The sequence below is a fragment of the Neofelis nebulosa genome, chromosome 9 (assembly GCF_028018385.1).
Source record: "Neofelis nebulosa isolate mNeoNeb1 chromosome 9, mNeoNeb1.pri, whole genome shotgun sequence".
In the NCBI taxonomy this organism is placed as follows: Eukaryota; Metazoa; Chordata; class Mammalia; order Carnivora; family Felidae; genus Neofelis; species Neofelis nebulosa.
In genome coordinates, this window is record NC_080790.1 from 102,502,971 (window position 1) to 102,526,007 (window position 23,037).

Here is a 23,037-nt window from a genome sequence, read left to right on the forward strand (position 1 = left end):
GTGGCCTAACCCTACATCACAATGTCTACATGATTCACCTCACTTCACCTCATTACGTAGACATTTTATCATCTCACCAAGAAGTTCAGTACAGTAAGATATTTTGAAAGAGAGAGAGAGAGATCACATTCACATAACTTTATCACAGTATATTGTTATAATTGTTCTATTTTATTATCAGTTATTGTTGTTAATCTCTTACTGTGCCTAATTTATAAATTAAACTTGGGGCATCTGGGTGACTCAGTCGGTTAAGCATCCAATTCTTGATTTGGGCTCGGGTCATGATCTCACACTTATGAGATTGAGCCCCATGCAGAGCCTGCTTGGGATTCTCTCTCTTCCTCTCTTTCTGCCCCTCCCCCACTTCTCTCTCTCTCTCTCTCTCTCTCTCTCTCTCAAAATAAATAAATATTAAAAAAAACACTTTATCATAGGTATGTTTGTATAGCAAAAAACATAGTGTATATAAGGTTCAGTACTATCTGTTTTTTTAGGCAGTGGATGCTGGTCTTAGAATGTACCTTCAAAGGATAAGGAGGACTCCTGTATTTGGTTCCTGGCACAGAGCTCCTAAAACCCTTGGAATTTCCTAAGTGATGAGAGCAGTAAAGTATCTTTTGTTTATTAATGAGGTGACTTTTGGACCCCCCCCCTCCCTCCCCCCACCGAATGATGAGGGCTGGTTGCCAGCAAAACCAACCAGGTGGTTAGAGGATTGGAATTCAGTCCCATCCCTCTAACCTCCAGGGGAAGGATTCGATCAATCACCAAAGGCTAGTGATTTAATCAACTATGCCAATGTAATGAGGCCTCCCTAAAAACCCGAAAAGACTTGTTAAAAAGAAAACCACAGCTCAAAATGGTGTCACTTAGGTTAAGACCGCAAGCCAGTAACCCAAGACTTCATACCTAACCTAACTGCAGCTAACCTAACCCCCCAGAAATGTAACCTTTAGCCAGCCAACATGGAATTTCCTGGTCAGCACTAGGAAATTTACCAATAGACCTCTTCTGATCCCCTCAGGAAGGCAACCTTGCCTAAAAAAAAAGATTTTTTGCTAACAATTTCCTTTTGTTCACTCCCTCTCTACCTTTAAACACCTGACCTCTTCTGTAGCTCTTTGGAGCTCCCCTCAACTTGCGAGATGGGATGCTGCCCGATTCACGAATCGATTAATAAAGCCAATTAGAGCTTTCAATTTTACTTGGGTGAATTTTTGTTATTTAACAGACTGGCTCGGAGGGCTTCTGGGGTTGGTGAACATGAGGAGGTGCTGGAAGAGTGGTGTGCCTGGAGAGGGCCTGAGGCTCCATGCATTTACCCTATATCTTGCTCTATGCATCTCTTCCCTATGGAAGAGTTCCATAGTTACTGAGTTCCTGAGTTCTAGGCTTTTACAATAAACTGGTAGTCTAGTGTTAAAAAAACACAAATTCAACTAAGTTTGAAGGTCTAATTGGATTTATTAAACAATTCGTTAACCAGGCAGTGTCCCCATCTAGAAAGTAGAGGGGAGCTCCAAGGGATTGTATAAAATGGAAAGTTTTTATAGGAAGGAGGGCAGGGCAAGAAACTTACTAGCAGAAGAAAAGAAAGCATTATTCTAGGCAATGTCACCTCCTCTTAGGTGGAAGGGAAGGGGCTCTCATTAGGTGGGTTACCTTCCTTTGGAGGATGGAGAGGGCCCATGAGACAGGTTACCTCATTGGTGCTTACCAGAAAATTCCTGATTGACAGGGTAAGACTTATATTTCTGGGGGAGTTTGAAACTGCAATTAGGTTAGGTATTAAGGCCCAGTTTGGTGACTTGGCCTAAGTGACACCAACTTGGGCCTGTGATTTTCTTTTTAATACTAGTAAGCAAAATGTTTCCTGAGTTCTGTGAGTGGCTCTACAGATTAATCAAGCCTAAGGAGGGAGTTGTGGGCAACTCTGATTGGTCAGAAGCACAGGTAACAATCTGGGCTTGCAATTGGTAGTCTTATGGCCCTGAGCCCTTAACCCGTGGAATCTCATGCTATCTCCAGGTAGGTAATGTCAGAATTGAGTTCAGTGGGAAGACACCCAGCTGCTTCCGGACCATTTGTTATTGTTGTGGGGAAACCCTACAGCCTCCCCTCTTCCACCTCTCCCATTGGAATTGGAGGTACAGACCCCTTTTACATTATAAAATAACATATTCACAAGTTCCTGAGGTTAGTACATACATATTTTGGGGGGGCATATTATACCTACCACAGATGATATTGTAATCACTACAGTTTGTTTGTTTGTTTGTTTGTTTGTTTATAAATGAGTTCCAGAGGTGTGCCTGGATGGTTTAGTCAGTTAAGCATCCAACTCTAGATTTTGGCACAGGTTATGATCTCATAGTTCATGAGATTGAGCCCCACATTGGGCTCTGCACTGACAGCATGGAGCCTGCTTGGGATTCTTTCTGTCTCCATTTCTGTCTCTGCCTCTCTCTCTCTCTCTCTCTCTCTCTCAAAATAAATGAATAGATGTTTAAAAAGAAAAAGAAGAAGAAGAAATGGGTTCTAGAAAAAAAAAAAAAGAGAGAGGGATCAGACTAGTGCAAATAACCTCTATTTATCCATGTTCCTCACTGGCTATTCTAAGTGCTAAGTACTCAAGAGCTCTGCAAAAAAAATTTACATGACTGATTAGAAAACAGGAAGCATCCATAGCTGACAGTAAATATTTTTTGGATGGATTATTATAAAGTACAGTAAGATTAGTCGTGTTTTTACTCCACAGAAGTGTTTAGGATCTCTTGGGGGCAAATAAGAGGATTTCCTACAATTTCCTATCTGTCATTATGTCGTATATTTGCAAACTTTAGAGATAAGTAATAGAGATTAGAAGACAATGATATTAATTATCAAATAATAATGTTTCAGAGTTTCTCGGTGAATGCTGTTGGACTTAGGTAAGTCCACGGATATTTTTTTACTGGCCTCCCTCCCTACCTTTGGAATAGATGATGCACATACTTTCCAATTGATCTTCATTGACTTCTCCCTCTCTCACCTCCCTCAAGTGGTGGTTAATAATGTATGAATGATCCTGAATTCATGGATCTGTCATTGGTAACACCTTCTTCTGGATTCTCACACTGGTTCTGATGGAAGATAACTTGGGCCCTGGGTCAGAGGACTCTGTCATTTCCACTTTCCTAGAGATCTACTTCTCCATGGCTAAACTGGGCCCAAAACATAGTAGGCCTTTAACAAATATTTGTGGATTGATAGATTGGGTTAATCCTTTGTGAATGAGTGGTTTGGAGCAGATGAACTTCATCTCAGATCTTACATGGGGCTCTTCAGAAACACGTCCTGAAATGAAGATTTGTGTGTAAGTAATATGTTAAGGAAGGACTTCTGAGAGAAACAGGTACCAGTGTCAGGGGGACAGGACGAGGGGAGGAAGAAGCCAACCAAAGAAGTGATCTCCACAGAGCTGCAGCTTCTGCTGGATCCCACACGGAGGCTCTAAATTGAAATTATAGCTTAAAGTTAGTACTTTTGTCAGGGAAAGGAGCTGGGATTTATATTCTGCTATCATTCGCTTGTTGGCCAAAGGCCACCCAAGGGGGATGTGAACTCCCAGGCACTTCCAGCTCTCAGCAAAGTTGGCAAAGTGTCTTTGGCAGCTCAAGAGATGGCCTCTGAAAAGAGGCACAGGTGATGGTTTTCCTAAAAGCAAAAACACAGAAGGCAAGGGAGGGACACAGAAATGGTCAAAGAGATCTGAGGGGATCTAGGTAAGCCCCAACAGCATTTACCACAGCTTCTTCCAGCCCTACAACTGTAGAAATATTGCTGCAAAGTGACAAAATTTCCTTATTTGTATGGGCAAAAATTCACATTTTGAGAATTCTGAAAGAGAGGTACTCCTGTACTTGAGATACATTTGCCTTTAATAAATATGGGTTTGCTCCCAGGAAATAAATTTTTCCAGTGGTAAATGTGGCTCTAAAGTACCATGGTATACATAACTTCTGCATTTAAAAAATTCCATTTGGTTGTTTCTAAGGGTATTTCTGACTTTTCTAATCCAATTCTACAGAAATTCTACAGAATTTCTAATCCAATTTTCTGATCCAATTCTACAGAAAAATGCATTTGACTGCATACTAGATCCAAATGTCCTTCTGATTGGTTATGGTATTAATTTGGTTTAATATTGATGTTTTGGACATTATTCATGGCACGGTTAAAAAACCATAAAAATAAAACTTGAAGCATATGTTCTTTGGCTCATTTATGAACAAATATCTCCACAATTAAAGCAAAAATTACTGAAAATAAAAGAAACTGAAGAGGCCCATCTCCTCATGATCCTGAAACCAACGAGGGCAGAATGGTCCCTCAGAAGATTGAGACATTTCATGTATAAAGCTTTAAGTTAATCTGGTTTCCAGTGAGGGCAGGTCAAAAAGGCACTTGAAAGCAATGCAAAGTGTTGGTTTTGGATCATTTTAATGCTAAAACACATATTTAAGCCATTTACACAAGACAAACTAACAATTTTTTTGGCCAAGAGCCTGCCAATTACGATGTTAAAAGAGCAACATAAGAAACCATGAGTTGTTTGGGATGTAATTTGAGCCTGTTCTTTGGACCAGCAAAACTGTGAAAGACCAACATGTTCCTATTTAGGACCCGCTTGTTTCCGTAGGCTTACAGGGCTTCTGTGTGTCAAAACTATTCTTGAAGCTGTTTATCTTTGTCTAGAAAATGGCAGAATTACAAAGATACCATTTGACCAACACAGTTATGAGCAAGATGTAATATTTCAATCCACCTAGAAAGAGCAATGACTGATTATTAAATATACCACACGTATTTCCAGTCATAATGAGGATGTTGATGATGATGGTGATGAGGAGTAGAAGCAGGAAGGGGAAAAGGAGGGGGAGGGAAGGGAATGGAGGGTACTGTGTTATGTTTCTTTCTGTTACTAAGCTGCTCTGGGGCCTTTTTACTTGCTCTTCCTTCTGCCCCAAACTTGTTCCACATTTTGATGTAATTGGTTCCCTTCTTCAATGAGGTATAATCCCAAAGTCATGTTCACTAGGCAGCTTTCCTAGGGCTGATCTAATATTATTTTCTCTGACACACAAACATCCTCTATGATATTGCTCTGCTTTGTATTCTTCATAACACTCATTAGTAACAAAAATTATTTTGTCCACTTGATTTTTTACTTATTTGTTGTGTGTCTCTTCTAGGCTCACCACTCTTATCCTGTGGAGGCCTCTGACTCACATCCAGCCCCCTTCCTTTCCCATCCCCGGTTCCATCCTGTGCCATGAGAGGCCCTTGTACATCATGCATATGGGCAAGCTTGCCCATCCAAGTCCCGTCCAATATACCACCATGCCTATAAAGGGTGAGGGATAGCAAAGAGGACTTTGCAACTTACTTTGCAACTTGTTTTTAAAAATGAGATAGATTATTGCCTGGATAGAGAAATGGCTAGATGCATGAAAAGCAAGTACAGCCAGACATAAATGGTAGAATCTACATGGTAGATATATAGGTGCTTGGTTTTTTTTGTTTTGTTTTGTTTTTGTTTTTTACTTTTGAAGTTTTATGAATGTTTGAAAATTTTCATCATACAAAGTTGGAAGAAACACAGAAAAATAAAAGAATTGGTTTGGACTCAGGAGACCAATGATTGGGTCGCAGATCTGCTACTCACTAGCAGAGCTAACCTTGGACAAATTCCAAACACTGTGAGAATTATATTAAAAATAAATAGTTTGACTATGTATTAGTCAGGACTTTTTTGGCTGGAAGTGACATAAAGCCATCTCAAAGTAGCTGAGAAAGAGGTTAGCATACATACCTGGGAAGAAGAAACCTTCAAACTAGACCATTTGAAATTTCTCCCCATTTCTTTAAAAAAACTTTTTTAAGGCTTATTCATTTTTGAAAGAGAGAGAGAGAGAGAGAGAGAGAGAGGCAGAGAAAGAGAGGGAGACACAGAATCTGAAGCAGGCTCCAGGCTCTGAGCTGTCAGCACAGAGTCCCACATGGGGCTCAAACTCATGGACTGTGAGATCATGACCTGAGCCAAAGTCGGACATTTATTTTTATTTTTATTTTTTTTAAATTTTTTTTTCAACGTTTTTTATTTATTTTTGGGACAGAGAGAGACAGAGCATGAACGGGGGAGGGGCAGAGAGAGAGGGAGACACAGAATCGGAAACAGGCTCCAGGCTCCGAGCCATCAGCCCAGAGCCTGACGCGGGGCTCGAACTCACGGACCGCGAGATCGTGACCTGGCTGAAGTCGGACGCTTAACCGACTGCACCACCCAGGCGCCCCCAAAGTCGGACATTTAACCAGCTGAGCCACCCAGGCTCCCCTCTCCCCATCTCTTGACTCTGCTTCTCTTTATGTGTTGGCCTTTCCCAACACATAGTTTTCCAACTCCATATGGACTTTTCCCATGCAACAGAGAAAGAGAATGGCTACAGATGTTATCTCTTTCCAATTTAGTGGCCCTACATGTAAAAGAGGATTCTCTCCCTGGGGGCACCTGGCTGTCTCAGTCAGTAGAGGATATGACTCTTGATGTTGGGGTCATGAGTTTGAGCCCCATTTTGGGGCATAGAGATTACTTAAAAAAAAAAAAAAAAAAAGAGGACTCTTTAAACATCAATAATGTAAGATTCCAGGGAAGAATTTGGATTGGACTGAATGAGTCCTGAGCCTTCCTTATAGCCCCAGGATGGTATGTGATTAGCTATGTCTGGATCATGTGCTCATACTTGCTCCAGGCTATGACTGGAAGACTCAGCAAAGCCACAAAAAATGGGATTAGGGATCAGTCTCCATAGCCCAAGGAACATTGTTACCAGGGGAAAAAAGGGAAACTAGAGACAGAAAAGAAAACAGATGCCTACTATATAGCCTGGGCTCTCAAGAATCTAGTGCTAATGTTTTGAAAATGCTGTTCAGACTTCTAGGCTGGTAGTAGATGCTCAGAAAGTATGTGCTGAGTAAAAGAGTATGTTAAACACCCATGGGAATGACAAATTACTTTAAATATTAGTAATGGGAAAGTTCTTAGAGATCAGCTAGACTAACCCTTTCATTTCACAGATAAAAGAAAATGAGGCTCAAAGAAGTTAAGTGATGTTCCCAAAGATATGTGATTACTTCTAGAACTAAAGCATCCCATTCTCCCATACTGCCTCTTCATATTTCTTTAAAGCATTCCTATTTCCAACAGTTTCCCTTTGCCCCTCAGCTTTCAGTAGATTAACCATCAGCTAGCACCACCCAGGCATCCTGATAGCAAAGAAAATAGAGGCTAAAAATTACAAAGAAAAGGAAAAGAAAAAAAATCTACCTTTGTTTAATTGTTATTCTAATGAGTTAAGCCTCATGTTCAGCACAGGCAGACTCTTCTAACAGAAAAAAGACAGATCCGTTGGCTGCCCCCATGGACTGCTTGTGGATAAAAGTGTGTTTACACAGCTGGGTTGGTCCAGAAGGAGCCAGGACTAAAAACAGTCGATGAGCAGGCTGATGGCAGGTGACAGCTGGGAGCATCTGTTTCCTATTACAGATATTAGGCTACAATAGTGCTATCCTCTGACCCTTGGGTCCAGCTTCCTTGGGGGCCTGGGTGTGTTCCCAGATCTCAGGTGCTGACAGCCAATTTGCTCGCTAACACATCCTCAGGGTACTCCTGGGTTAGAATGGTTCTAGTCTGGGATTTGGAAGAAAAGCTCAGAATTCAGATAGGGTGGGTGAAATTATTGATGTTCAGCTCCTAAAGCAAAATTTAATTCTGTAGTAAAACTTGTTGGAAAGAATAGGTCATTCATTTCCTTCCTTAAGCTTCCTTCCTCCCTCTCTCCCTTTTCTTTGTCCCTTCATTTGCTCTTTTCTTCCTCTTTAGCTAAGCAAGAATATTGGAAGAAAATCTACTCTTAATTTTGGTAGAAAAACAGAATTATGCTGCTCCCAAGTTCTCTATGGCAGTTAGCCACACTGGCCAGCATCTGGAAGAAGATCTATTCTGTCTTCATAAGAATGAATATTAGACTTAGAATATAACCAAAAGGTATGACTGGATGAAGGATGCTGGTCTTCATTTGGGTTCCCCTGAACGTAGACCCTGAGAAAGGAACTCAGGTGCATGAAGTTTTTTGGGAGGCGGTTGTAGGAAGCAGAAGTGAGGACCATGCAGTAAGGCAGGGGGGAGGAAGCAATTGGTGCTGTAGGCAACCCATGACTCGATACCCTGAGATCTGAGAAATTTATAAGAATGACTTTCAGAAATGGGGGAAGAACAGAAAGCTGGAGCATGAAACCCCTCTTTGGTTGAGGGTTGCCCTGGGGAGTGTCTAGACACAATTGTTTCTAGGCTGTGTTTGGGCATTAAGGCTGAGAAAGCTATGTGGCATTGGAAATGGCTTGAGGGCAGAAAATAGAAAGCCAGGGAAGCTGACATTGCAAGTTGGAGCTGCTTGCTAGAGATGAAATCAGAGCCAGAGGCATCTGCTAACAAAACGTGAGCAGCCAGAATAAACCCATATAACTACAGGTTAATTTGTAACTGGAATATGGGATGCCATTACATTATCCTCCTTACTTTTGTACATCTTTGAAAATGTCCATAATAAGAAGTAAAAAAAAAAAAAAGTTATAGCTTAATATACAAATCACTTCCCTTTAATGTCATTCTCACACTTAAGAGAAGCATTGGAATAGAAGCTAAATAACCAATCACCCCCCTCCGCCCCCCGCCAAATACTATCAGGCACATTCTTCTTTGTAAAAATTATAAACGTGGAGACATGTTATGTGTTCTAAACAATATAAAATAATGAGTTAATAATTCCAAACAAATAATTTGTTTTAAGTTTGCTGAAATTGCATTGAATTCGCAAAAGTAGATTATATAGCATTGGCAGATATAAACGTTATTGGGAGGGGAAAGACCTTGACCCTATATTGAAAAGAATTATGAAGTTGCATTCAAAGCATCCTGGACAATGGGCATCTATTGTTTTTTGCAGCCTACCATCCATGCATGTCCCCTGCTCTTTTTCCTCAGTTAGCTTTTGGCTTTTGTTTGGGAGTTGAAAGAAGGGAGAATGGGGAGGTAAGATTTTTCTTGAAGGAGATTAACTAGTAGAAACCTTTCTTTTATATTTAACAACTTCCATGAATTGATTAGATAACTGCCCATCCTTAATATTTCAAAAGACCTTAGAGCAACTGCACTGACACAGGTTAGAAATCTGAAAAATTGGGTATGAAGGCAGGTTAGATAGAAGATTGTTACTTTTACTTAAACTGCTAGAGGGTGTCAAGAGAGGTGTCTGGGTTGGGTGCCCAAGATAAAGGTTTGCAGAGCAGCTTTGGGAGGTGATTGCTACATGTAGCTAAATTCTGGGAATGCAGTCGGTAACAGTGTTGTCCTATCAATGGAAGGGAGACTATCTATGCATTTATTTATTTATTTATTTATTTATTTATTTATTTAGTTATTTATTTGTTTTATTTCAGTATAGTTGACATACAATGTTACATTAGTTTCAGAGGTACAACATAGTGATTTATCTATGCATTGAAAACTATGAACATCTTTTCTATTTCTGCCTGTTCCATTTAATATTGCTGTTAAAAAAATGCTCCATATTCAATGATATAAAAAATCAACTATTTTATTATGCTTATAGATTGACTATGTGGGTCAGGAATTCAGGCAGGGCACACTGGGGATAGTATGTATCTGTTCCCCAAAGCCTGGGTCGAATTTTTGGTCCTATGTAACAAGGGACCCTTCTCAACAACATCTTCCTTAGCTCCCTTTGTGCCCTTAGTGCAGCCTCCTCAAGGCCTTTTAGATTTCTAACATTCTCCTTTAGGATCCCCTCCCATTCAGGTTGCTTCACCTAGTTCCAAAGGCAATGCCACATGTTTTAGTCTTGTTACATTATTTTGTTATGTTTTGTTATGATATTCATCCACTTCTAAGTAACAAAATCTGTTCCAGTTACTACTGCCATGTAATAAGTGGTTACTCTTACAATTACTATGTAATAAACTTTCTCTTCCATCACTAGAAGTCACTGGTAGAAATATAAAGAAAAAAGTCCCCATGTGACTTATCTATGGTGGGAGTGTACAAAAGAGAGAGAGAGAGAGAGAGAGAGAGAGAGAGAGAGAGACAACTAGTTAGTGAAGATAAGATGGGCAAACTGGAGGCACTGGAGTTGTCCAGAATCATGAGGACATCCTCCCAGCCATTGCTATCTTTCTTTGGGCTTTCAGTGTCAGGGTCATGGCATGATGCCCTCAATATAAGAGCCAGTGGACTGTGGTTATGTTGTTGGAGCCTATGACTAAGTACTACTTGTACTGTAAACATAAACAAAAGCTATTTCATTGTTATTATTATCAAGATTTGGAAAGGGCAAGGGGAGATGGCCTGTTTCTGCTCATGACACCTAAGCTGGGAAGACTCAAAGGCTGGAAGTTAATCCATGGCTGAAGACCGGATCTTCTGAAGGCCCATTCAATTACATGTCTGGTAGTTGGTGCTGGCTGCCAGCTGGGATCTTGCCTGGAGCTGTTGGTCACAATGTCAATATATGATTTTCCCATGCAGTTGCTTGTGCTTCCTCAGAGCATGGTGGCTGGGATCTAAGAGCAAGCATTGCAAGAGAGAATTGCAAAGAAACTGCATTGCTTTTCAGAAGTTACATGGCATGGCTTCTGCTATATAGTCACAAGCTGGCTCAGAGTGTCAAGGGTGGGGAACATAGGTAGACACACCTTTATATGGAAGGAGTATCAAAGTCTCATCGTTCAAAGAGCATGTGAGATGGACAATGTGTGGCCATTTCAGAAAAATTATCCACTGCACTGTCATATACCAAAACAGTAAGATGACATATTACAGATATAGAACATTCTGTGGTTGCTGGTGATATGTCAAATCCTTTACCATAAAAAGAAATAGCACAGATATCAGAGGATTAGAGACCAAGTCTCTGGAGATAAAGGCAACTCTTTAAACCTGTCATAAGAATCTTAGGCTCAGAACTTGGGATTCTCAAAGTCAACATTTCTTTTCAAATGATTCTTCTGGAATTATCTTCTTCCTCCTGAATTGTATCTTTTATAAATACTTTGATTCATAGTAAATTTTCTCAGTTTGGTTTCATCTGAAAATATCCTCAATACACTCTCATTCCTGAATGCTTGTTTAGTTGGGAAAACAATTCTAGGTTGACATTTCTTCAGGACTTTGGAAACATTTTATCAGTAATTCAAAAATACCATTTTCATCTTCTACCTTCAATTGTTAAACCAAGACATCTAATTTCAGTCTAATCATTTCTCTTTAGGTATTTTGTCTCTGGTTACTTTTAAGATATTTTTGTCTTTGATATTCTGAAATTTCAGTATTATGTGTCTAGGTTTGGATTTCTTTTATATATCCAGCTTGAGATTCATGACCTTCCCAAATATGCGAGTTTCTGTTTTTCATCAATTCTGGATAATTCATATCTATTGTCTTTCTTTAATGTTTATTTATTTATTTATTTATTTATTTATTGAGAGAGAGAGAGAGAGAGAGAGAGAGAGGCAGAGAGAGAGGGAGACACAGAATCTGAAGCAGGCTCCAGCTCTGAGCTGTCAGCACAGATCTGGATGCAGGTCTCAAACTCAAGAACCCTAAGTATATCTGTCATCTCTTAAAATATTACATCTTCTTCGTTCATTCCATTTTTTTATGTTCATGGAATTCTAATGTTATATATATTAGACATTCTATCCTTACCATTCTCTCTTCCATGTCGATTACATTCTCTTCCATATATTCCACCTCTTCGTTTCTCTGATCCTCATTCTGGGTAATTTCTTTATATCTACTTTCCAATTTGCTTGATTTTTTTTCTTAAGTAGTGCGTAAGTAATATTTAACCCATATGCTGTTATTATTATTATTATTTTAGTGAACAATTTTCTAGTCTTAGATCTTTAATTTTTTCAATTCTATCAGATAATTTTTAGGTATTTTATTTTTTTAATGTTTATTTTTTATTTTTGAGAGAGAGAGAGAGAGTGAGTGCATTTGGAAGGTGCAGAGTGAGAGGGTGGGGACAAAGGATCTGAAGCAGGCTCTGTGCTGTCAACAGAGAGCCCAATGCAGGGCTTGAAACCACAAACCCTAAGATCATGACTAGAACCGTGAGATCATGACCTGAGCTGAAGTCAGATGCTCAACTGACTGAGTCATCCAGGTGCCCCTTGTATTTTCTTAATCTTTGCTTGGTTTTCTACTCCCTCACTTATTTTTTTCTACTCCCTCACTTATTTTTAAAAACATTTAAGAAATATGTTTTTCTTATTCTGTATCCAGTGACTTCAAAACCAGAAGCCTATGAGATCAAGTCCACTGTCTCTTGTTTCTGTTCTTACTAAAGACTGTTTGTGTTGTTTCTGCTTTTCACCTGATGGGCTTAAAAACCTAGACCTTAGCATCCTGCTATACGTAAGTGCCCTTAGTAGATAGAAATGGGCCTTGAGCACTGGCATCCTGATGTAAATTAAATAAAACAAAAAATGATTTCACCCCAACTCAATCCAATCTTATTTCTGTTAGTAGTTTCATTTGTGTTTTAGTACATGCCCTTCTATTTCCCACATATATTGTATATGTATGTATGTAAATATAATAAAAATAAATACACAGACACACATATATAAATTATACGTTAAGTATTATTTCGGATTTTTTTTTTTAGTTAACCACATGCCATTGATAGCTTTTCATTTTAGTACTTAAAAATGGTTAGATCATCAATGTGTTTTAATAACTTATTTAGCTATTCCATATTGATAGAAATTCAAGTTTCCGGTTTTTTCCTTTTCTCCTGTACAAACAATGGTGCAATCAACCTCCTTGAGCAGTGCCAAACTTGTAGACATTATCTGAGGAGTATTTTTTTTTGCATGAATATGTATATCTTTGTGCACATATAGAAATATTGTAGGTAGACTCTTAAAAGCGGTTCTTCTTTTTTTTTAAATTTAAGTTTATTTATTTATTTTTGAGAGAGACAGAGAGGGAGAGTGGCAGAGGGGCAGAGAGAGAGAGGGAATCCAAAGAAGAGAGAATCCCAAGCAGGCTCCGCACTGTCAGCATGGAGTCTGATGCCAACTGGAACTGATGAACCATGAAATCATGATCTGAGGCAAAACCGAGTCCGATGGTCAACCTAGTAAGCCACCAGGCGCCCCTTTTTATTTTCTTTTAAGTTTATTTATTTATTTTTTTGAGAGAGAGAGAGACAGAAAACTGGATCTTCTCCAGTCAAAGGGTAAGTACATTTAAAATTGTGGTAGATGACCATCAAATTGCCCTCCAAAAATATGCGCAAATCTTTATTCCTCCAACAATGAACAAGAGTGATTGTTTTCTCAATCCTCACCAACAGGATCATCAGTCTTAAAATTTTAGATAATCAGATAGAAGCGGACTGCTGTCTATTTCAATCTGCAATTAAATACTTAAAAAAAAATTATTATTTTTTTTTTACACCCCAGCGAGGTGGGACTTCTTTTCATAAACTGTACTTCTAGCAAGGGCCAGGGTCAAGTTAAACTTCTGGTCTGGGGACCATAGAGCTATTGCTTTACTTCTTTCAATCTTTGCTTCCTAAAACAGGTTGAAAGGTGGTTGGTTACTTGTTAAAGGACTCTTGTTAATAGTTACAAAGAAACATTAGAGGGATTACATTGTTGCTGGATCTTGATCTTGGATGCTACGTGTAAAAGAAAGGTTATCTACACTTTCATTGTCCCCAGGGCAGGGCTAGCCCTCACCTCCCATATGGAATCCGGGCAGAACTGTAGTTTTCCCTACTGTATGGGGCCGGGCGGCAGGGGGGGAGGGGGGGGGAGGGGCTGCAAAGACAGAGTAAAATTAAGTTCTGAAGTGTCACTTCATTAAATCATGGCTGCTCTAATTTCATGTCCTATCACATCGCTGGTCTGCCAAACCACTCGGATCAGTTACAGTCACAGGACTCCGGCTCACTAAGAGGCAGGTTGAGAGGAGATAGGCAACAGCGCCTGCGCAGCTCATAACGAAGCTCCAGGTGAAATCCACGCAGAACTTCTGCGGCTAGGTGAAACGTTCGCTAGCAGTGGGCAGAGTCAGATCAGCGCGTGGGCGTAAGCTTCCGGCCACGTGGCTAGGCGCATGCCCAATGGAAAAGCTTGACGTAAGCCCCGCTTCCTCACCCTGGCAACGGGCGGGTGACTACTTCCGGTGCTGTGAGGGCTCGGGGCTGACGCGGGTGAGTGTCCCTCTTTCTCACGCTGTCCGCGCTGCTGCAGCCGCGGCGGCGCTGCCTCTGTCCAGGCCCCGTACGCTCACCGGGACATCCTCTCCGGGGCCGGGAGGGGGCGGCGCGCATGATGCCCACTTGCCTGGGGCGGTGCTGAAGGAGCGGATCCGGGACGTCCCTCGGCCCCTCGGTCGCGCGTGGCGCCCGTGTCGGTCCCCTTCTCAGCGTTGGCTCCAGCTTGGCGGTCTCATTCCTTCTCCGAGGAAGGGGCTGTCTGTGTGTGGGCAGTCCTCACTGTCCTTCACTCACTTTGCAGTGCGGGCTGCGGGGTTCCCCGAGTCGGAGGCTCTCAGAGACCCGAGAGTGTGCACTCTAGTCGTGAGTGGCGGGTTGGGGCCAGGGCAGCCCCGTGGTGTAAGAGGCCTGGTTAGGGTCCGTCAGGACGTTAGCATTTACTGCTCAGGCGGCGGCGGAGGAAAGGACCGAGAAGATGGAGAGGAGGGTGGAAAACAGGAGCTGGAGCAGCCCTGGAAATAGAGGGCATCGTGTTTCCGGAAGGAGGGAGTTTAACTTGACTCGCCTCTGTAGGGGAGGGGAAAGGAAAGGTATTTTCGGGACCATGTGACTGAGATCGTTGAATACTAACCTAAGGAATTTTTATACACTCGGGAGTTAAAACAGTTTCCTTTTTTGTTTGTTTTAAATAAAGCTCCACCCCCACTCGTAAAAAGCAGTGCATGCTTATTAAAGAATATCTGGAGAACGCAGAAATAATTATAAAGAGATCACCTGTAGTTTTACCAACCCAGCATTTTGATCCTTTTCCTTTTTTTTTTTTAATAGCAAATTCTCAACCTATTTGTGATTATAGTGTGTGTGTATAAAGTGTGGTTATAACCAAAAAGCATAATTTTTGTACATTGCATCCATTGCATAGATTGATCTTTTTTTCCCCCTTTAGATATAATTAACATACCATAAACCCATCCTTTTAAATTGTAAATTTCATTGGTTTTTACTATACTGATAGAGTTGTGCACCTATCACCACTATATAGTTCCAGAACATTTTCATCATCTCCAAAAGAAACTGCCCATTATAATCACTTCCCGTTTGATCCCCCAGTCCCTAGCAGCCACTAATCCACTTTTGTGTCTATTGATTTTCGTATTCTGGACATTTCATGCACATGGAACTATATAATATGTGGCCTTTTGTGTCTGCCTTCTTTTACTTAGCATAATGTTTTCAAGGTTCATCCATGTTGTATTATGTATCAGTACTGCTTTCCTTCTTAATGACTGAATAATATTCCATTATATGAATATGCCACATTTTGTTTATCCATCATCAGTTGGACATTTGAATTGAATTCTCTTTTTGACTATTATGAATAATTATGTAAACATTCAGGTACAGGTTTCTGTGTGGTTATAGGTTTTCAGTTCTTTTGGGTATATATCTAGGAGTGGAAATGCTGGGTCATATGGTAACTATATTGAACTTTTTGAGGAGCTGCCAGATGTTTTCCAAAGTGGTCTGTCCAGCAGGATAAGAGGGTTCTGATTTCTCCATATCCTTGTTGGCACTTATTATCTATTTTGAATTACAGCTATGTTATTGCTTATGAAATGGTATCTCACTGTGGTTTTGATTTCCATTTCCCTGATGGCTAGTAATGTTGAGCATCTTTCCATATGCTTATTAGCCTTTTTTGTATCTTTGGAGAAATGTCAGTCTAATTCCTTTGCTCATTTTTATGTTGAGATTTTAAAAACTTTGATGTTATATGAGTTCTTTATATAGTCTGGAGGCAAGTCCTTTATCAGATATATAATTTGCAGTGTTTTTTTTTTTTTTCCATTTTGTGGGGTTTCTTTTTGCTTTTTGAATAGTGTCCTTTTAACCTTTTGGTGAATACTAATTTATTTATATTTTCTTTGGTTGCTTGTGCTTTTGGTGTCCTATGTAACACCATTGTCAAAGACGAGGTTATGTTTTTTCCTAAGAATTTTATAGTTTTAGTTCTTACATTTAGTTCTTGATCTGTGTATATCAAGGAATAGGTGGGTAGGAATAAGTAGGATTCCAAGTTCATTCTTTTGCATGTAGCTATCCAGTTTTTCCAGCACCATTTGTTGAAGACTATCCTTTCCTCATTTAATGGCCTTGGTACCCTTGTTGAAAACATATTGACCATAAATAATAAAGGTTATCATTTGTTAACCATTTTTCTATGTTGGATATTTAGGTCACTCCCAGATTTTTGTTTTTCTATATTATTCTGTGTTAAACACAGCATAAAAGACATAAAGTCTTTTTTGTGTTTGAAGTTATTTTGGTAGAAAGTGTTCTCGAAATTGAAATTATTGGGTCAAAGATGAAATAAGTGTGTTTTGGAGCTCATTGAATGAGGCATTAAACCTTCAATGTCATGATGTTAAGAGTGGCAAAATGTTTCTTTATCCATCAGTTGCTATAGCTTAAGGGCTGTATTTCTATAAAAGCCTTTTGCTATAAAATGAATGGATTCCCTGACTTATTATTCTTTCAACTGTTTCTAAAAGACTAAATAAATCTAGAGTGAAAAACTTCAACACCAGGGGCAAACAGGACATGCAGTAGTTTTCTAAGTGGTGTAAAGAAAAAAAAAGTCATCACATGCAGTAGGAAAATAAAACAGTCTTTGAGAGAAATGGGGTCAAGATTTAGACCTTAAATCAGTGTCTTCAAAGTCCCTAGAGCAGAAACAATGTTTTATTCTGAGTTTCTTTTCTGGCCTTGATAATCAGATTAATTTACATTCATCTTAGTCTCAGAGATGGCTAACTTAAACCTGTAGATAGTACATGGTTTAAAAAAAAAATCAAATACATAAAGCTATTAGAAAATCAAGTTTTCCTTTCATCTTTGCCCCTCAGTCTCTGAGTTCTCCTTAGAGGTATCCACAGTATTATTGTTACTTGTGCTTTAGTGTAGACTAGTTCATACAGAGTATCTCTGGAAAGGTAGTATATACAAAATTACACATTTTAAGTCTCCTGATACTGACGAATTCCTTTTCAAATGGTTACATCAGTTTATGGCGGCTGTACAGTGCTAGTTAGGAAGATTTCATTTTTATTTGTATTTTTTTGAATATTCTTCCCTTAATATTGGATATCGAGTTTATATTTCCTCTTTTGTGTATTGTCTGTTCATGTCTTTTGGCATGCTATTCGTTTTGATTGGAGTTGTCCTTTTATGAGATTTATTTTGGCAGCCTTTTGTAGTTGGTTGTTTTACAATAGTCTGGATTTGGGGAGAAAAGTTAAAATGCTTTTTGTAACATTTATGCTAAGAGGTATGTGAGCTGAACAAGGGTCAAGGCAGTAGGGAAAAGGAAGTTAAATGCTTGAGGGAGAAACTTATAGGACTTGGAAAGTAGGTATAGTCCTAGATGACATGAAGTTGTGTTAGAAAAAAAATTAGTGCTATTAAGCAAAATAAGGAGTAATGTGTAAAGAACTAGATTTCTATGGAAAGATGAGTTTGTTTTGGGTAGGCTAAGAGTGAAGAGGATCCAGGTTGAGCTATGCAGGAGACTTGTGGCTAGAGCTCAAGAGACAGGATAAAGAGTTGCAAATCATCTGATTTACTGAGGGATGATTGTTTTGAAAGATTGGCAGTGGATGAAATTGCTGAAATTTGAGAATTGGTCCATGGACAGGGACTCATGTAAGAGGACGAAGTTGGGAAGGGTCAGAGGGCCATGAAGAGCAGGGGATCTAGGAGATCTCTAGGGGATCTAGAGAACAAGGGTTGTAAGCAGAAAAGGCCATTAAGTTTGGTAACTTGGAAAAGATACAATTTATGTGAAGCAGGAAGTTTGTTTTTTTCCAAACAGCTTTATTAAGATAGAATTCATTTATCATATAATTTATCCACTTAAAGTGTACAACTCAGTGGCATTTAGTATATTCAGAATTGTGCAACCATCACCACAATCAGTTTTAGAACATTTTTATTGCCATCAAAAGAAAGCCCGCCCCCCATGAGCAGTCACTCTCCAATTCCCCTTTAGCCTCCCAGCCCAAGGCAACCATTAATCTACTTTCTGTCTCCTTAGACTTGCCTACTCTGGACATTTCACATAAATGGAAGCATACTATATGCAGCCTTTTGTGTCTGACTTCTTTGATTGTTTTCAAGGTTCATTCATGCCATACTATGTATCAGTACTTATTTTTTCTATGGCTAAATAATATGCCATTATATGAATGTACCATATTTGTTTATCATCAGTTCTTGGACATTTGAATTGTTAATCATTTTTTGACTATTATAAATAATTCTGCCAAATACATTCATGTACAGTTTTTTTGTGTGGCTATGTTTTCAGTTCTCTTGAGTATATACCTAGGAGTGAAATTATTGGGTCATATGCTAACTTTGTTTCGGAAGATGGACAAGTTACCAGTGTTTGTTAGAAATAATAAAATGAATTTTAATATCATCACTAGTGGAAAATTGCAAAATGTCCATATTCAGGTATATTATTCATAAATAAAAGCATTATAAAAATGAACCATATAATTGTTTTCTGTTGTGAAAAACTATAACATGTTTGTGCATCTCCTTTCATTGGAAACTTTGTGTATTGAATGTTACCTCAAAGCTTGGCTGAAATGTTAGACATTTTTCTTGTGGATCAATATATTGATGTAAGTATGCTTCATCAATTTCAAATAATGATTTGTAACAATTAGTACAAATGTGATAAAAAATAATACCAGGGATATTTGATGTTAGTCTACAGAAATGATTTAGTTTTTACTCCTTAGTCTGAACTGTAGGGGTCAAACACTATGATCTTTTTTTTTCCTTTTTCTTTGTTTTTTTTTTTTTTTTTTGGATTACCTGTAGTTTGGCCTCAGAAGTTCAAGATCCAGAAAAACAAAAACAGACTTCTTGGGCAGTATTGTTGGTTTGGCCATGTTTTTGTCTATTCCTGCCCTGGGTGGGATGAATATTGAGAAGTTTCAGCATATGACATTTCCTCCCTTACTGAAGTTTTTAAGTGAGATCTCATAGGCTTGCTCTATTTTGGAACTTGGATTTAGCTAGTTACTTCATGTTTCCATAAAAAAAAAAAAGAGGTGGGTTTTTTTTTTTTGTAAATAATATGTTTAGATTTTTAAGAATTGAAAGGTATAAACTATGAACAATAAATTTCCACCCCACTTTTGTCCATTAGTCATTCAAATCTTCTTCTGGTGGCCACTATTATAGTATTTTTTTTTGGCATATTCTTGCAGATTTGTACTTTGCGTATATATTTAGCTGTATTACTTTTTCCCCATTCCCTCAAAATATGGTATTGCATGTACATCTGTACTATGCCTTTTTTGCTTACCAAAATATCTTTAAGATTAGTCAATCTGTATTTCTTTATCAAGAATATTCTCATTTTTTCCAAAGGATGCTTTTATTTTTAACCACTTACATTAAGACATATTGTTGGTTCATATTTTTACTATTGCAAATAATCCTTCAGTGTGCATTCCTAATTTTGATTGATTTTGCCAAATTGCTCTTGTTCAGTTTTGTCATCTTTAGGTTACTACTATAGTGTGTGAGAACTCCTGATTCTCAATTGCCTCAAAACGTGATATAATTTGGATGTTGGCCAACCCAAGTTAAAAAATGGCATTTGGGTGTAGTTTTGTTTTGTATCTTTCTTTTGAGTGAGGTTTAGCCTTTTTTGATCTGTTTAAACCGTTGTATAATTTTTCTATGAACTGGGATTTGCCCATTTGCCCTTTGTTGTCTTTTTTTTTTTAAGTCTTTTGTTGGAACTCTTTATTAGGTCAGACCTTTAATAGGTTTTGAGTTAAACAAAAACTGATGTTGGAGTAGAAGTTGCTTCATTTCTAATTGAACTCAAAACATTCCGGTAACCATTGGGAGTTGGAGGCCAGAGTTGTACATTGGATAGCCTGTGTATTTAAGTTCCTTTCCTAGTCCAGCAGAACCTTCGGGCCAACATTTTTGGAGGAGTTTATGGAGATGTCATGATTAGCTAAATATATTTCAGATATTCTCTCTCTGAGGGATGGTAGATTGCTCAAGAAATAGCATATTAATTCATCTTCCACATTTTATTTTTTTCAGATAAGCCTGAGAAGCAATGTTTTTAAATCTCTCATATATATTAAAATGCTATTACATCAACCTTATTCATTGTAAAATATAGGTGTTTCAGTTTCTTACTTATGAAAGAATGCATCTGATAATGGTGAGTCAGAGTAGCTTGAAGTTTAATAACTCATACTGCTTGGATGTGTGTTCATTTTAACTGAAACTCTTAATTTTCTGAGGCCTGAGTTTTCACTCCACCTGTGTTTGTGGGACTATTGGGCCTAAGCTCATTTCATGGCTGGGTCAGACATGATGGCATGTATGCTAATCATTTAAATTCCACTTCGAAAAAAAAAAAAATCCACTTGGTCAACTGACACATGAATAAGTAGTAACCAAAGTCGAATAAGTGAAATAACCAAAGAGAAATAACTAAATAACCTAAGTCAAATAAGTGAAGTCATTAGAATAGAATCCTTCCTTAGAAAGTCAGCAATCACCACAAAACAAAAACAAAAGCAGGCATTTCAATTCATGTTTATTTAATCAATATCAGCATTCTTTTGTAATCCAAATTTTCTTCCTGCATTTATGAATATATATAAACATTTTAGTACAACAGCAAATATATTTTTTGATTTAAAACTATCTGTCCTTTAGGGACACCTGGGTAGCTCAGTCAGTTAAGCCTCCACCTCTGGTTTTGGCTCAGGTCATGATCTCATCCTTAGGGAGAGTGAGCCCTGCATTGGGCTGTGAATGGATGCGGGGAGCCTGCTTGGGATTCTTTCTCTCTCGTTCTCTCTGCCTCACCCCACTCAGGCTAACACTGTCTCAAAGTTAATAAATAAACATAAAAAAACCTCTATTTGTCCTTTTTTAAAAAAATATATATATATATATTTTTTTTTTTTTTAAAGGTTTTTTTTTTTTTTTTTTTTTAACGTTTATTTATTTTTGAGACAGAGAGAGAGCATGAACAGGGGAGGGTCAGAGAGAGGGAGACACAGAATCTGAAACAGGCTCCAGGCTCTGAGCTGTCAGCACAGAGCCCGACGTGGGGCTCGAACCCACGGACCGTGAGATCGTGACCTGAGCCGAAGTCGGACGCTTAACCGACTGAGCCACCCAGGCGCCCCAAAAAATATATATTTTTTAAAGCTTATTTATTTTGAGAGAGAGACAGTGTGAGTGGAGGAGCGACAGAGAGAGAGAGAGAGAGAGAGAGAGAGAGAGAGAGAGAGAATCCTTCTGTCAGGGCTATCAGCACAGACCCCGATGTCAGGCTTGAACCCACGAACTGTGAAACCATCATCTGAGCTGAAACTAAAAGTTGGACGCTTAACTGACTGAGCCACCCAGGCGACCAAAAGCTGTTTGCCCTTTAAATGAAATGTTCTGTGATAAAAATTCACTGGACTCTTTTTTTTCTATCAAACTTTTATTTTATTTTATTTTATTTTACTTCATTTTATTTTATTTTATTTTTTTATTTTTTATTCTCAAGTGAGATAACATGCAGTATAGTCCTGGTTTCAGTAGAATCCAATGATTCATCATTTACGTATAACACCCAGTGCTCATCCCAACTAGTGCCCTCCTTAAAGCTCATCAGCCATTTTACCCACCTCCACCAATCCTCAGTTTGCTCTCTGTATTTAAGAGTCATGGTTTGCCTCCCTCTCTGTTTTTATCCTATTTTTCCTTCCCTTCCCCTATGATCGTCTGTTAAGTTTCTCAAATTCCACATATGAATGAGAACATAAGATATCCGTCTTTCTCTGACTGACTTATTTCACTTAGTGTAATACCCTCCGGTTCCATCCACGTAGTTGCAGATGGCAAGATTTCATTCTTTTTGATTGCCGAGTAATACTCCATTGTATATATATACCATATCTTCTTTATCCATTCATCCATCGATGGACATTTGGGCTCTTTCCATACTTTGGCTATTGTTGATAGTGCTGCTATAAACATGGCGGTGTATGCATCCCTTCTAAACAGCACACCTGTATCCCTTGGATAAATGCCTAGTAGTGCAATTGCCGGGTCGTAGGGTAGTTCTATTTTTAATTTTTTGAGGAACCTCCACACTGTTTTCCAGAGTGGCTGTACCAGTTTGTATTCCCACCAACACTGCAAGAGTTCCCGTTTCTTCACATCCTTGCCAACATCTGTTATTTCCTGAGTTGTTAATTTTAGCCACTCTGACTGGTGTGAGATGGTATCTCATTGTGGTTTTAATTTGTGTTTCCCTGATGATGAGCAATGTTGAACATCTTTTCATGTGTCTGTTAGCCATCTGGATGTCTTCTTTGGAAAAGTGTCTATTCATGTCTTCTGCCCATTTCTTCACTGGATTATTTGTTTTTTGGGTGTTGAGTTTGGTAAGTTCTTCATAGATTTTCGATACTAACTCAAGGGACTCTTTTTAACCAAGAATTAAAAGAAGTTAAAATACTATATTGCAGTGCTTCTCAGACCACCTCTGGTGTAAAGAACCAACTTAAAAAAATTTTCAATCCATTGTTGACTATTTATTTTGCAAAGTGCAAATGAACCAAAACCCAAAACC

General features: G+C 38.7%; 1 protein-coding gene across 14 annotated transcripts in view; it reads left to right on the forward strand.

Annotated features, from left to right (window-relative positions):
• The first annotated feature begins 14,242 nt into the window (after positions 1-14,242).
• TASP1 (taspase 1) overlaps positions 14,243-23,037 on the forward strand; it is a 389,761-nt gene continuing 380,966 nt past the window's right edge. For all 14 annotated transcript variants that reach the window (XR_009248818.1, XR_009248816.1, XR_009248817.1 and 11 more), the window contains exon 1: positions 14,243-14,348. The gene's annotated coding sequence lies outside the window, so the exon portion shown is untranslated. The remainder of the gene's footprint in view (positions 14,349-23,037) is intronic.